This window comes from Typopeltis vanoorti, chromosome 5, assembly GCF_054136105.1.
Source record: "Typopeltis vanoorti isolate ZY-2024b chromosome 5, IOZ_Tvanoo_1.0, whole genome shotgun sequence".
Taxonomy (NCBI): domain Eukaryota; kingdom Metazoa; phylum Arthropoda; class Arachnida; order Uropygi; family Thelyphonidae; genus Typopeltis; species Typopeltis vanoorti.
Window position 1 is genome coordinate 23,724,746 of NC_143553.1, and position 14,727 is coordinate 23,739,472.

General features: G+C 38.0%; 1 protein-coding gene and 1 pseudogene across 2 annotated transcripts in view; one reads left to right on the forward strand and one right to left on the reverse strand.

Annotated features, from left to right (window-relative positions):
- LOC150106266 (uncharacterized) overlaps positions 1 to 14,727 on the reverse strand; it is a 304,586-nt gene that overhangs the window by 112,907 nt on the left and 176,952 nt on the right. The window lies entirely within an intron of this gene.
- LOC150106267 (large ribosomal subunit protein eL18 pseudogene) lies at positions 10,689 to 11,272 on the forward strand (annotated as a pseudogene).

Genomic DNA, 14,727 nt, shown 5'->3' on the forward strand with positions numbered 1-14,727 from the left:
CATGTATTCATAGTCTCTGGTTTCAATTCAATTCAGATAATCGAGCCTGATCAATACAATCAATAATGGAAAATTTTTTCTGCACATCCATAACTGACAGTGTTTCATCATTATTTAGCTTGTTGAAAACGTATACTGAAATGTTTGTCTGACATAATATGTTTTAAAACTTGCAATTATACCGTGATCTAGAGGTTGTAGCAATGATGTGGTATTGGGCGACAGAAAAAAAAAAAACTGCACATTTGGGAGTTCTATGGCAGGATGACTGGGTGCATTATCAAAAATCAAAAGCACTTTAAATTCGAGACCCTTGTCATTTTTTCAGTGGTTCCACAAACATTTTTTGCCAGACCCTTGTCTGGCAAAAAATGTTTGTGGAACCACTCAGTGAAAATATCAATGGTCACCTAAGCTTTTTTGTTGGCCATCCAATGAACTGGCAATTTTTGAAAATCTATGCCTTTTATTGGCCATGGTCTTAATGATCGATTTATGAGCAGTGGTTTTAACATCCGATCTCCTAAAGTGTTCGAACAAAATAGGAGTGTTATGCGATCCTTTGAACCCACAAACAGGTTTTTGCATTTTTGATACGCAAGTTCTGTTTGGCATTTTTTCCCAGAAAAGGCCGGTTTCATCCATATTCCAAACTTGTTCATGAGTGTAACCTCTATCTTCAATTATTTTAGCAAGTTTTTGTATAAATGCTTTAGCAGCTGTTTCATCAGCAGAAGCCGTTTTCAGCTTTAATTTTTATATTATAAAGAGCATGTCTTTTAATAAACTTAACCAGCGAACCACTGCTTGCATGAAATTCATATTTTTTCCTCGATTGAGATGATGTATCTGGCTGCAGTTTTTTAATCTGTTCATAAAATCTCAATGCTGATTGCTTGATGGAATTTCCGTCAACTGTCATTCTTTTTTGCACATTATCTTCTATCTCAGTAAAGCTTTTTCAGCCTTTTCTAGAACAACATCTCCTGTGTATGATGATAATTTCGCACTCGAATTTGTACCAGAACATATCGCTTTTCTAATAGCCTCTTCATTTTTCTTTATAGATCTGACAGTTGATTCACAGACTCCAAAATGCTTACCCACAGCTGTTGCACCTTCCCCAGTTTGAAGACGATCTAAAATTTGAATTTTTATATCCAAGGAAATGGCTTTTCTTTTTTTTTTTTCGATATCTGCAACATCATGTGAGGACTGGATTGAACTCGTCAGTTAATGAAATGAAAGTTTGAAAATTACATATAGCTTACCATTTATTATTTCTTAGCAAAATTATTAATTTTATAACGCGATTTTGATTTTACTTAAAAAATGCAAATGCAAAAAATGCAGTAACTGTGTTGAAAGTTTATTTTTTACTAGGTTAGACTATGATAAATTTAGTTTAATCCTTTATCCCAGTGAGAGCAAACAAAGTTTGCACTTGAAAATATCTTCAAGATTGAATGTAGTATTGTACTATCTTACCTAGGTAAGTAGTACAACACCAGGCAACTCGTAGCAAAGGTGGAACAAGCTACCAGCACTCCTATTCCAGTATCTCCCATAATGCAAAACACATCTCCTTGTGGATATGTATACTGTTATGCATTAAGGGATTGGCCACTACCCAGACTAGTTTCGACCTTTATTGAGGTCTCTTCAGTGGGAGTCAGACCCAGAGTTGGAGATACCAGGCAGAAGCAGTAGCAGGGTCATCTTTACCAAAGGAGTTTCCAAAAGGTTTGCCACCTTTTTTTTTATTAAATTACTCTGGATTTAGAGAAAGATGTTTAAAGTTAATTTTTCACTAGGTTGGACAATGATAAATTTAGTTTAATCCTTTATCCCAGTGAGAGCAAACAAAGTTTGCACCTGAAATTATCTTCAGGACTGAATATATTCCCACTGAACACCTCAATAAAGGTCGAAACTAATCAAGGTAGTGGCCAACCCTTAATGCATAACAGTTTACATATCCACAAGGAGATGTGTTATGCATTATGTGAGATACTGGGACAGGAGTGTTGGTATCTTGCTCCACCTTTGCTACGAGTTGCCTGGTGTTGTACTACTTACCCAGGTAAGATAGTACAACACTCTATTCAGTCCTGAAGATATTTTCAGGCACAAACTTTGTTTGCTCTCACTGGGATAAAGGATTAAACTAAATTTATCACAGTCTAACCTAGTGAAAAATAAACTTTCAACATCTTTCTCTAAATCCAGAGTAATTTAATAAAAAAAAAAAAAGGTGGCAAACCTTTCGGCAACTCCTATAGGGTAAAGATGACCTTGCTACTGCTTCTGCCTGGTATCTTCAACTCTGGGCCTGGCTCCCACTGAAGAGACCTCAATAAAAGTTAAACTAGTCTGAGTAGTGGCCAATCCCTTAATGCATAACAGTATACATATCCACAAGGAGATGTGTTTTGCATTATGGGAGATACTGGGATAGGAGTGTTGGTAGCTTGCTCCACCTTTGCTACGAGTTGCCTGGTGTTGTACTACTTACCCAGGTAAGATAGTACAACACTATATTCAGTCCTGAAAATATTTTCAGATGCAAACTTTGTTTGCTCTCACTGGGATAAAGGATTAAGCTAAATTTATCACAGTAACTGTGTTATCTACTCAAACACCAAATTCAAACTGCAAAGAACTGCCTTTTTATGCAGAGTCAGTTATGTAATTCGGGGAATTCCCAATAAATGAAATTCATAAGAATTTAGAATTTTCTTAATGGAAACGAGAATGCAGTTCTACAAAATTCTCAGAATTTTCTTGAATTACAGATTTTTTCCTAACTTAGACTTTAGGTTGGTCGCATAAAAGTGAATAAAAATCTCGTAAAAAATTATTTTTGATATTTCAATTCGTAAAAAAAAATTCGTATAGAAAGAGGTTTAGGGAGAGAGAGATTTTGATATAGCTATGAAGTATGCTGGTATATGGTAAAGGAGTATGCTGAAAATGTTTAGAAAGTGGTAAAGAGTACCAAAAGTGTGGAAATCTTGTCAAAAGTGAGAGAGCATAATCCATGTACAACTCCTTCCCATAATCAACAGTCCAGTGTCCTGCTATAGCATTGATCACTTGTCTCTGTTAACTCTGGTTTCAGAGTTACTAAGTTCTCAAGGAAATTCTTGGGCACTTTCTGAATCTTTCTTGTCTCAAGAAAAACAGCTCAAGACTTAAGACATTTCATAAATTTAATTTACAAATATGAAACAGAAATGCATCAAATTTCTTATATTTTTTATAATTTTTAATTTTAGTGAAATGTGTATTGTATTCACATATATTATAGATAACAGTTAAAATTTTATTACAAATTAATGAAACTACTTAACAACTGCAGTAAATATAATGTTATGAATAATATTATCCATCAATTTGTATTTCTTTTAAATTAATATAATAATATGATTATATGCATAATGTGATTATAAATCATGGTCACCTGGTTTACAGCATGATGTGAAACACTGGAGAGGGTACAGAGATGAGTGACTGGCAATATCAAGACTTTGAAATGCTATGGAGAGTGGTTGAAGGAATGTGAATTGCAGAGTTTGGTGGATAGGAGGCTAAAGAGGTGATGTGATAGAGACATTTAAGTTAGTGAGAGGATGTTTGATGGCCCTGGTTAGTGTATCTGCTCTCCAGCCAACAGGCTGCAGATTGGGATCCTGCCATGGTCATGGATGTTTGCGATTGTCTGTTAAAATACTAGTGACAGTGGTGGATAGTAGATGCTGTAAGTGTATATGATAATAATGGAAGTTGCAGCTCATTGTAGTTGGTGGAGACAGAGTTGTAGAGCGGGTGCCCTCCCACAATCAGTCTTTGAATTTCCTGGAGGTGTCACGTAATAATAATAATAATAATGTTATCAGATTAATCCAGATGTGATTATAAAGAATAGTTATGTAAAAGTGTAATGAAGAGGAGTGTCAGGAGTAGATTTTTTAAATGGAAAATTGTCAGTGAATGGAATTATTGATGCAAGAAGTGGTATAGATTTTAATATTTGGTATGATAAATATGTTGATAGTTGAATGAACCTCCCACAATAAGTCTATCGATTCTATGGAGGGTATAATAATAATAATAAAGTGCAACGAAGCAGCCACATGTAACAGATATTTTATTATACCATGTATATTTGAGTATGTCTGTTCACAGAATTCTCTCTCTCATAAGGCAGTTTGTTAGTTAAAGAAATATAAAATATCACTAACAGTAATAATGGATTTTCATGCTGTAATATATGGTGAAGTTATTTTTAATTTTTAAATTTGGTAACTTGATGGTAAGATAAAATTATTTATAATTTTAACCTTTTCACTTCAGCTCCAAAATGACAACAAATCGATGCAAAGTTTGGAAACATTTTAAGAATTGCAAAAATGAGAAAGCAGCTCAGTGCAATTATTGTTCAAAGTACATTTCATGTAAGGAACCAAACACACTAGTGGAGAGATGAGGCATTTTAGATATATGCACAAATCATATTTGTGAGCTTGTGTAGCTCAGCAGAAGTGGCATGTGCCATCCAGGGTGCTAGACTGCCCGAAAAAAGAACATAGTAAGTTCTATTCTAGTCACTGATTAGAAGAACTTTTGCCGGCCTGGTTGGCCGAGTGGTTAGCTTATCTGCTCTCCAGCCAAAAGGCTGTGGGTTTGAATCCCACCATGGGCATGGATGTTTGTGATTGTCTGTGGAAATACTAGTGGTGGTGAGCAGTAGACGGTGTTAGTGTAGTTGGTGGAATGAGGTGTAGAATAGGTACCCTTCCTCGATGAGTCTTTTAACTCCCTGGAGGTGTAATTTAATAATAATAATAATGATGATAAAAAAAAAGAGTGATGAAAATGCAGAATCATCAAGCAACTCAAAATAAGTCAAGGCTGATTAGTCAATATGTAAAGTAAGAAAATTGTGAGATTGTATCTAGACTGACTGCTGAAGATGGAATTTACAATCAAACAATTTCCAATAATTTCTTTTCCTTTTCTTTTAATTAATGAATCAATTTCAAAGCAGAATTATGGATTACCAGAGAATAAGTAAGATATGTGACTAGTATCATAAGGAAGGCAAAACTGGAATATGAGAAGAGATTGACACTCAGATCCAAAGAAAATCCTAAAGAAATTTTTAGTTATGTGGCGAGTAGGAGGAGAAATGATCGTGGAATAATGACATTGTTGGATAAAACTGGGAATAGAGTAACTGCTGCAAAGGACATAGTGGAGTTGTTCAATGAACACTTTATTGGGGTATTTCATCCTGGAGAAGTAGGTCTTAATACTAGAGGGATGGGGCAAGTTTGAGGTTTAGAAGTGCAAGAGGAGAGTGTGTTTAAAATACTGAGTACTCTGGATGTCAATAAAACAGTGGGCCAGGATAGAATTTTGCCATGGGTTTGAGAGAATGTGATAAAGAGCTAACAGCTCTGTTGACTTAGCTTTTCAATCAGGCCAAGGGAAGGGTACCCAAGGAGTGTAAGATAGTGCCACTGCATAAGGGTGGTAGCAGACTGGAAGTGTCAAACTATAGACCAGTTTGAGTTCATCAGTAGTTGTTAAGATCTTTAACAAATTAGTGAGAGATCATATACAGCATTGGGCAGATGGTGATAATATTATCTGTAAGAGTTAGCATGGATTTGTTAAGAAATGTTCTTGCTTTAGTAATATGATTACCTTTTATAATAAAGTGACAAGAGTGGCTGATGAGGGAAAGGCATATTCTGCCCTTTTTTTTTTTTTTCCCCAAAGGCATTTGAAAAATCCAAAAGATACCACATGATAAGCTGATATTTAAGTTGCAGCACATGAGTGTAGATGTCAGGTTAGTGAACTGGATTCAGGATTGAATGTCTGATAGGTATCAGATACTTGTGTATGGAGGAGCAGTATCAATTAAGCAGAAGATTACAAGTGTGGTCCCACAGAGTTCAGTACTGAGATGTGTATTGCTGGATCTCTATATCAATGGTATTCAGCTGTTTGAAGATTATGTGAAGCCGGGATGGGTTATTAGTAGTAGTAGTGCAAATGCGGTAACCTGCAAGAGAATTCAACTAAACTGAATAGATGAGTAAATGAATGGATATCAGTTTAATGCAGCTAAATGAAGTCTTGAATTCATTTGAGATAAATTATGGAGACTACAACCGTGTTAGAAATAATTATTTTATTTTTCTAACGTTTCAACCTTCATATTAAGGTCATCATCTGGAGTACACACATCTACCCTATATATATCTATAAAATGATAATCCTTTTTATGTAACGTTTTTGTGTCAAGTTATTTGAAACGTTTTGAAACTCAGGGGCTACCTTGAGTGTCGAGTTTTCAACATTCGAGTCATCAGAATTCAAGGAGAACCGGTCTACCAGTCCAGAACTCATGGGGAGGGAGGTGCCAGGGGCGGAATCCCGCCTTTCGAGTTTTTTAAAAATTCAAGTCATCAGAATTCAAGGAGAACCGGCCTACCAGTCTGGAACTTGGGGGGGCTGGGCACCATAGGCGCCACAAGGCCACCTTTTGACGACTTGACACTCAGGGTAGCCTCTGAGTGTCGAGTCATCAGAATTCAAGGAGAACCGGCCTATCAGTCGGGAAGACGGGAGTGTTGGGCACCATAGGCAGGGGGTGGAGCCCCTAGTATGTGTGTGTGTGTGTGTATATATATATATATATATATATATATATATATATATATATATACACACACACACACACACACACATATACACTAACAGAGAGACAAGTTATATTACATTTCACATAGTATGCTAAAGAGACAATGATTTGATCAATGTCTCTATATGGAAGTCACATATTCTACCTGGTTATGCAGGTAGAATATGTGCCTTCTATATTCTTGGGATTTTTAGACCATCATTATTGTTAAGATAAGATACCACAGTGCTCTTTGCCCATGTACTACACTCTGGCTATTTTGTGTGGCAAAACACCTTCTACCTGCAAAAAAAGGTACAGCCATGGGCTTGCCATTATTCCCCCCCCCCACAATTGCTAACTTTTATATGGAATATTTTGAGCAACAAGCTCTAGATTCCTATCCTTTAAAACCCAAAGTCTGGCTTATATACGTTGACAATGTTTTCGCTATCTAGTCCCATGGACACTAGACACTTTCCTCAGCCTGCTAAACAAACAACACAAATGCATACAATTCACAACTGAGATTAAAAAACAGAACACACTTCCATTTCTAGATACACTTGTCACAAGTCTTCCTTCTGGAAGTTCTTTCATTGTTTACTGGAAACCTACATATACTGGCCAACATATACACATAAACTCGCACCAACACCCAACAAAAAATCTAGGTGTTATTAACATACTGTAAAACATGGCTTTGAAGATTTGCTCCAATGAACAAGCATTTAAAGATGAATTAAAAGTTATCAGCAATACCTTCCTAAAAAAGCTACGGTCAAAATACTATCAACAAAATTCTTCACAAGACCTAACTTAAAAACAAAATAAACTAGATTACAATAAAACTGTAACCATTCCATACATTAAAGGGATGGATACCAGATAAGGGAAAGGCATTAGATGAGGGGAAAGGAATATACTGCAATTTCAGTACTAGGACCTATATTGTTTAACCTTTATATCAATGACATTGCCAATGGATTGCAAGGGGATATTCAGTTGTTTGCAGACGATGCGAAGCTGGGAAGGATTATTAGTAATAGTGCAGATGTGGTAGCCCTGCAAGAGGATTTGAATAAACTAGATAGATGGGCAAATGAATGGGGGTGTCAGTTTAATGCAGCAAAATGTAAGGTCTTGAGGTTTGGGAAACAACATCGATGGGATGCTGCATACTCTATGGGAGGAGTTATACTGGAGGAAGTTGGGGAGACAAGAAATCTGGGGTTGATGATTGATAGAAACCTGAAGTTTAGAGGACACACTGCAAAGGTGGTGAAGGTAACACAGAGGATTGCTGCAATTATGAGAAGGACACTGACCTGCAGAGATAAGAGGGTTATCATTCCGTTGTATAAGTCTCTGATCAGATCACACTTGGATTATTGTTCTCAGATTTGGTCCCCATGATTTGAAGGGGTTAAATTAACTGTGGAAAAGATACAAAGAAGGATGACAAAGATGGTCTCACGACTGTACAAGGATAGTTATGAGAATCGGCTGAGGGAATGTGGACTGCAGAGTTTGGCGGATAGAAGAAGGAGAGGTGATATGATTGAGACTTTTAAACTGTTGAGAGGTGGTTACAGGGTTGACGCTGGGGAGTTCTTTCACTTGGTTGAACAGCGGGAAGGAGTGATGACAAGAGGCCATCCCTGGAAGTTACGAAAGGAAACTGTGTGCAAGAGGGTGAGGAGTGGTTTCTTTGCATGGAGGGTGGTTGAGCCGTGGAATGCATTGCCTGATAGAGTGGTGAGGGCGAGAACGGTCAATGAGTTTAAGGAGTGGTATGATAGACTTTGTGTTTCTTAGGGGGAACCTCCCCTCGATGAGTCTTGACAGACTTTATGTTCTTAGGAAGGACCTCCCACGATGAGTCTTTTGACTCCATGGAGGCTTGAATAATAATAATAATATAATAATAAAATAAACAGAATACTACAGAAATACAACCATAATGCCACCTTTAAACCTCCTGCAAAATTAAAGAACTTATTCAACTCATCCAAACATCTACTTCCTCCCCTGGCCCACCCTGCAGTATACCATATTCATTACACTTCTAATTTGTCCTATATAGGTGAAACAGGATGCACAATTCCTATCCAAAAAAAGGCTCATAAATGGCACATTGAATTTAATAAATATGGTAAATCCAGCCTTTCTGATCATGCTCTGAATACTCTTTGTAAAATTGACTGGAAAGCACCTGTTGTTTACATCACACCAAATGTGGTAGAAACGTAAATTTAAGGAGGCCTGTGAAATTCTTATCAACCACCCTAATCTTAACAATAATGATGGTCTAAAAATCCCAAGAATATGTAAGGCACATAACCTTTCTCCCTAAGAGTTAATTATAAATAGGACTATAGGTAATCCAGGATCTTAAATCTAATATAACAATTCTTATGTTAAATTAGGACATCACTGTTGCTGTAACAAACTACCTACAGGAAAAAAAATTTCTCAGGTGTTGTCATAAACAGAATTCATTGCACTTGCTTTGTATGGTCTGATCAGGACTTTATACAATAGAATGACAACTCTTTCATCTCTGAAGGTCACATCATTCATTGCTTTGATGTAGTTATCTTATTTTACTTCATTTTATTATTTTTTTCACTAGAGGTCAGGCCAGTAGAATAACCGTTGATCAAATCATTGTCTCTTTAGCATACTAAGCGAAATGTAATATAGCTTGTCTCTGTATGTATATGTGTGTGTGTGTGTGTGTCTGTGTGTACACACACACACACACACACACATTTACATATATATGTGTGTGTGCGTGCTCCAGATGTTGACCTTAATATGAAGTTCGAAACGTTGGGAAATTGAAATAATTATTTCTAACATGGTTGTAGTCTCCATAATTTGTCTGAAATGAATGCTGATCACCATATAACACTAAAGGAAAGATAAAGTTTTGAAGTTTGGGATACATCAATGGGAGACTGCATACTTTGTTGGAAGAACTTACTGGAGGAAGTAGGGGAGTAAGGGATCTGGGAGTGATGATTGGCAGAAACCTGAAATTCAGGGAACATATTGCAAGGGTGGTGAAGGTAGCCCAGAGGATTGCTGCAATACTGAGAAGGATGCTGACCTTCAGAGATGCAAGAGTTGTCATTCTATTGTATAAAGTCCTGATCAGACCACACTTGTACTGTTGTTCTAAAATTTTGTCCCCAGGATTGGAAGGAAATAAATTAACTGTGGAAAGGGCACAGAGGCAGACAATAAAGATGGTATCAGGACTGTACAATGTTAGTTATGAAGACAGGCTGAGGGAATGCGAACAGCAGAGTTTGGTTGAGAGAAGAAGGATAGTTGATATGACTGAGACTTAAACTGCTGAGAGACAGTAAAAGGTTGACACTGAGGAGTTCTTTTGTTCTTTCGTTTTCATAACTTCCATTCAGATGGAAGTTATGAGCAAGACGGTGATTGAACTGTGGAATGCATTACCTGACAGAGCAGTAAGAGCACAAACGGTCAATGAGTTCAAAGAATGGTATGATAGACTGCGTTTTCTAGGATGGGCCCCACACGAGGAGTGTTTTGACACCATGGAGGCCTGAATAATAATATCATAAAGCTAATTTTGGATTTCTATGAACATGAAAAGCAAATATAAAAAATTATAGAATTAACAGAAACAGATAGTCATTTTAGTCTTAATTCAGATGAGTGTACGAGTATTGGAAATGAAATAAATTTCACTTCCAAGAGTCAAAAAGGAATAACCATTTTAATCTTAATTCAGATGAGTGGACCAGTATTGGAAATGATTTCAATGCTGTACATTCAGAATTAAAAATAAAAATAGCCAAGACTCAAACTCTAGATCTGACTAATGCCTTGTTACAGCAGCACAAATACTTACTTGTCTCTGCTTGTCCATATGCATTTTAGCATAGCAGATACTATGATAAAAATCTTTTTTTTTTTTTTTTCCTGTTAATAGTGTAATCCACTGCTGATGAAAATAGGAATTGATATCAATCATAAGCATGACAGAAAAGTTATCCAGAGCCCTAAAAGCAATGATATATATTTAAGATTGCTAGTGAAGCTGTAACGTTTCAGTGCAAGGAGAATTGCAGCTAAATTTAATAAAATTATTTTGAAGCATTTGTTTATGAACAGAACAATAGACCACCCTTGTCTCTGGCAAAACTGGTTAAAATTATGAAAAAGTGAGGGCAAATAAACAAGACTGCAGCTGTTCTAGGAACCATTATAGATGATCTGCCTACATTTGAAATACCTAAATTAAAGGTATGTACTCTTCGTGTTACTGAGCAAGCCCGGGCATGGATTTTGAAAGCTGGAGGTGAAATCATAACATTTGATCAGTTGGCTCATCACTCTCCAAGGGGCAAAGGCATTGTACTCATACAAGGTCCTAGAAAGGCTAGGGAAGCATGCAAACATTTTGGACCAGCTCCAGGTGTTCGGCACAGTCATACCAAGCCATATGCACGTTCTAAAGACAGAAAGTTTGAAAGGGCCAATGGAAGAGTCACGCATTTAAAGTGTAATTACTTACTATGTCTGATGTAATCATTAAATAGAACTTTCCATTAAAAAAAAAAGTGAAGAAGAGAACATGATAACTAATATTTAAGGAATTGACAGCATATACTAGAAATATAGATTAAATAAACTTTAATATATACTTTTCGATATTTCGGCGAACGTCACGTTGCCATCTTCTTGGGAACTTACTACAAAGACACGTGCACACAAGTACTAATAACAGCAAATGAGACTGAAGCTAGGAAGCTAGCGTTTTCCTAAAGTCCTGATGGTGCCCCCTGCTGGGCTATATTGGTAGTTCTTGGCCTTTGGGCTGAAGTTCTTCTGATAAAAGTTTCCCAAATTTGGGGCAGTCTCATGCATCCAAATTTGTTGAGGTTTGGCATGTTCCTAAGGGCTGAGGCTGATTCCATGAATAGTCTTTCATACTTGAACTTGCTGCGGTGTATTACTGTGGCTTTCTTCCATCTTATTCTGTGGCGAGTATCCAGAGCGTGGTCTGCAAGCCCAGAGTGGCTGTACTGGTGAAATCGGATGTAATCCTTGTATTCTGAGATTCTGATATTTGCTGTCCTGCCTGTTTGGCCAAAGTAGGACAGTTTACAGCTGCAAGGGACCTGGTATACACCAGGTAGGTCTAGGGGAAGTGGTTGGTCTTTGGTGGAGCGGATAAGGGATGCCAGTTTTCTATGTGGTCTGCAACAAGTGGTCAAGTCATGTTTTTTTAAGATTTAATTGATTTTTTCCGAGGTGCCTCGGATGTAGGGAATGGTGATGGATTTAGAGTAATCTTTTTTGTGAAGGGGAGGGGGTGGTGGGTTGTGGATAACTGGGTTAAGTATTTTTTGGATTTTTTGGAGGGGGGTAGCCGTTGGCTGAGAAAGTGTCACGGATGTGATTTAGTTCAGTGGTTAGGGCTTGATCATTAGAACAGATTATTTTTGCCCTGTTGAATAATGTTTTAATAACTCCATATTGTTGTGAGAGGGGTGGTGGGATTGTTGGTGAATGTATCTGCCTGTATGGGTGGGTTTTCTATAAACTGAGAAAACCAAGGTTCCATCAGGTTGGCGGGTGACTAGTGTGTCTAGGAAGGGGAGGTTATTGTTTTCCTCTTTTTCCAGGGTGAATTTGATTCTAGGGTGTTGGTTGTTTAAATGTGTTAGGAAGGAGAGGAGTGAATCCGGGCCATGTGGCCAAATAGCGAAAACATCATCAATGTAGCGAAGCCATATGGTAGGTTTTTGTGGGGCTGAGTTTAAGGCTTTCTCTTCAAACGTCTCCATGAAGAAGTTGGCCAAGGGTGGGGAAAGTGGTGAACCCATGGCTGTCCCCTCTATCTGTTTGTAGAATTTTTCCTGCCAAACGAAATAGCCTGAGTTCATTGTAAACTGAAATAGGGCTGAGATATCGGGAGGAAATTTAGCTTGGATTAGCTCTAAGGTTTCTTTGAGGGGGACATTCGTGAATAGGGAGGAGACATCAAAACTGACCATTATGTCATTATGTTGGAGTGTAAGGTTTTCTATACTGGCTTTGAAGTGGGCTGAGTTTTTTATGTGTGATGGTGTATTGCCAGTATAGTGTGAGAGCGCTTTGGCTAAATGCTTGGCTAGTTTGTAAGTGGGGGAATCAATGCCATCCACTATGGGACGTAATGGCACATTTTCTTTGTGTATTTTTGGGAGCCCATATATGCGGGGGAGTCTAGAGTTATAGGGTTTTAGTCTGTTGGTAATCTCCACAGGCCAAGAAGTGACCTTCTTAAGGAGCCTATAGAGTTTTCTAATTTGTGAGTTGGTGGGATTGTAATCAATGGGGAGGTAAGTGGAACGATCTAATAATAAAGCCTTGAGCTTACCTGTGTAGTCTATAAGATTGAGTACCACAGTGGCGTTCCCCTTATCCGCTTTGGTGATCACTATTTTTTTGTTTCTCTTCAATTCTTGTAGTGCCTTGTATTCACTAATGGATATGTTGGATTTTGGAGGTTTTGCTTTATTGAGAACACAGGCTACATCCAATCTAATATCGTTGGCGATGTGGTTTGGAAGTTGGCGAATCCCGTGTTCAATTTGGATCATTAATTCCTCGGCAGGTAATTTCTTAGGAGCAATGGCGAAGTTGTGACCACGTGACAGAGCGTGGAGTGCTTCTGGCTTTAAGGTAGCTGACGAAAGGTTAACAACAGTGTTGGTTTGTAGTTTAGGTTTGGATGCCGAGTTCTTTATGAATTTATCAAACTTGTTGATATGTCGGCTCCGTACTTGTTCAAATTCTTTTTTAGCTGCCGTACACGAGACGTCATGTAGGACCGACGAAAGCTCGTGATTCAGCGTAAGTGAAAGCTCATTTTCTAGCGTTGAAATAGCTCTGTTTATGTTGGCTAGGGAACTTGGTTTTCTCAGTTTATAGAAAACCCACCCATACAGGCAGATACATTCACCAACAATCCCACCACCCCCCCTCACAACAATATGGAGTTATTAAAACATTATTCAACAGGGCAAAAATAATCTGTTCTAATGATCAAGCCCTAACACCACTGAACTAAATCACATCCGTGACACTTTCTCAGCGAACGGCTACCCCCTCCAAAAAATCCAAAAAATACTTAACCCAGTTATCGACAACCCACCACCCCCTCCCCTTCAAAAAAAGATTACTCTAAATCCATCACCATTCCCTACATCCGAGGCACCTCGGAAAATATCAATAAAATCTTAAAAAAACATGACTTGACCACTTGTTACAGACCACAGAGAAAACTGGCATCCCTTATCCGCTCCACCAAAGGCCAACCACTTCCCCTAGACCTACCTGTTGCATACCAAGTCCCTTGCAGCTGTAAACTGTCCTACTTTGGCCAAACAGGCAGGACAGCAAATATCAGAATCTCAGAACACAAGGATTACATCCGATTTCACCAGTACAGCCACTCTGGGCTTGCAGACCACGCTCTGGATACTCGCCACAGAATAAGATGGAAGAAAGCCACAGTAATACACCGCAGCAAGTTCAAGTATGAAAGACTATTCATGGAATCAGCCTCGGCCCTTAGGAACATGCCAAACCTCAACAAATTTGGATGCATGAGACTGCCCCAAATTTGGGAAACTTTTATCAGAAGAACTTCAGCCCAAAGGCCAAGAACTACCAATATAGCCCGGCAGGGGGCACCATCAGGACTTTAGGAAAACGCTAGCTTCCTAGCTTCAGTCTCATTTGCTGTTATTAGTACTTGTGTGCACGTGTCTTTGTAGTAAGTTCCCAAGAAGATGGCAACGTGACGTGCACAGAAATATCGGAAAGTATATATTAAAGTTTATTTAATCTATATTTCTAGTATACGCTGTCAATTCCCTAAATATTAGTTATCATGTGTAACCAGCGTATAAGCCTCTCAACAAGAAGAATGAAGAAGAGGACAACATTTGGTGTAAAGTAAATGACAGACTATCAAACAGGAACTGCATGTG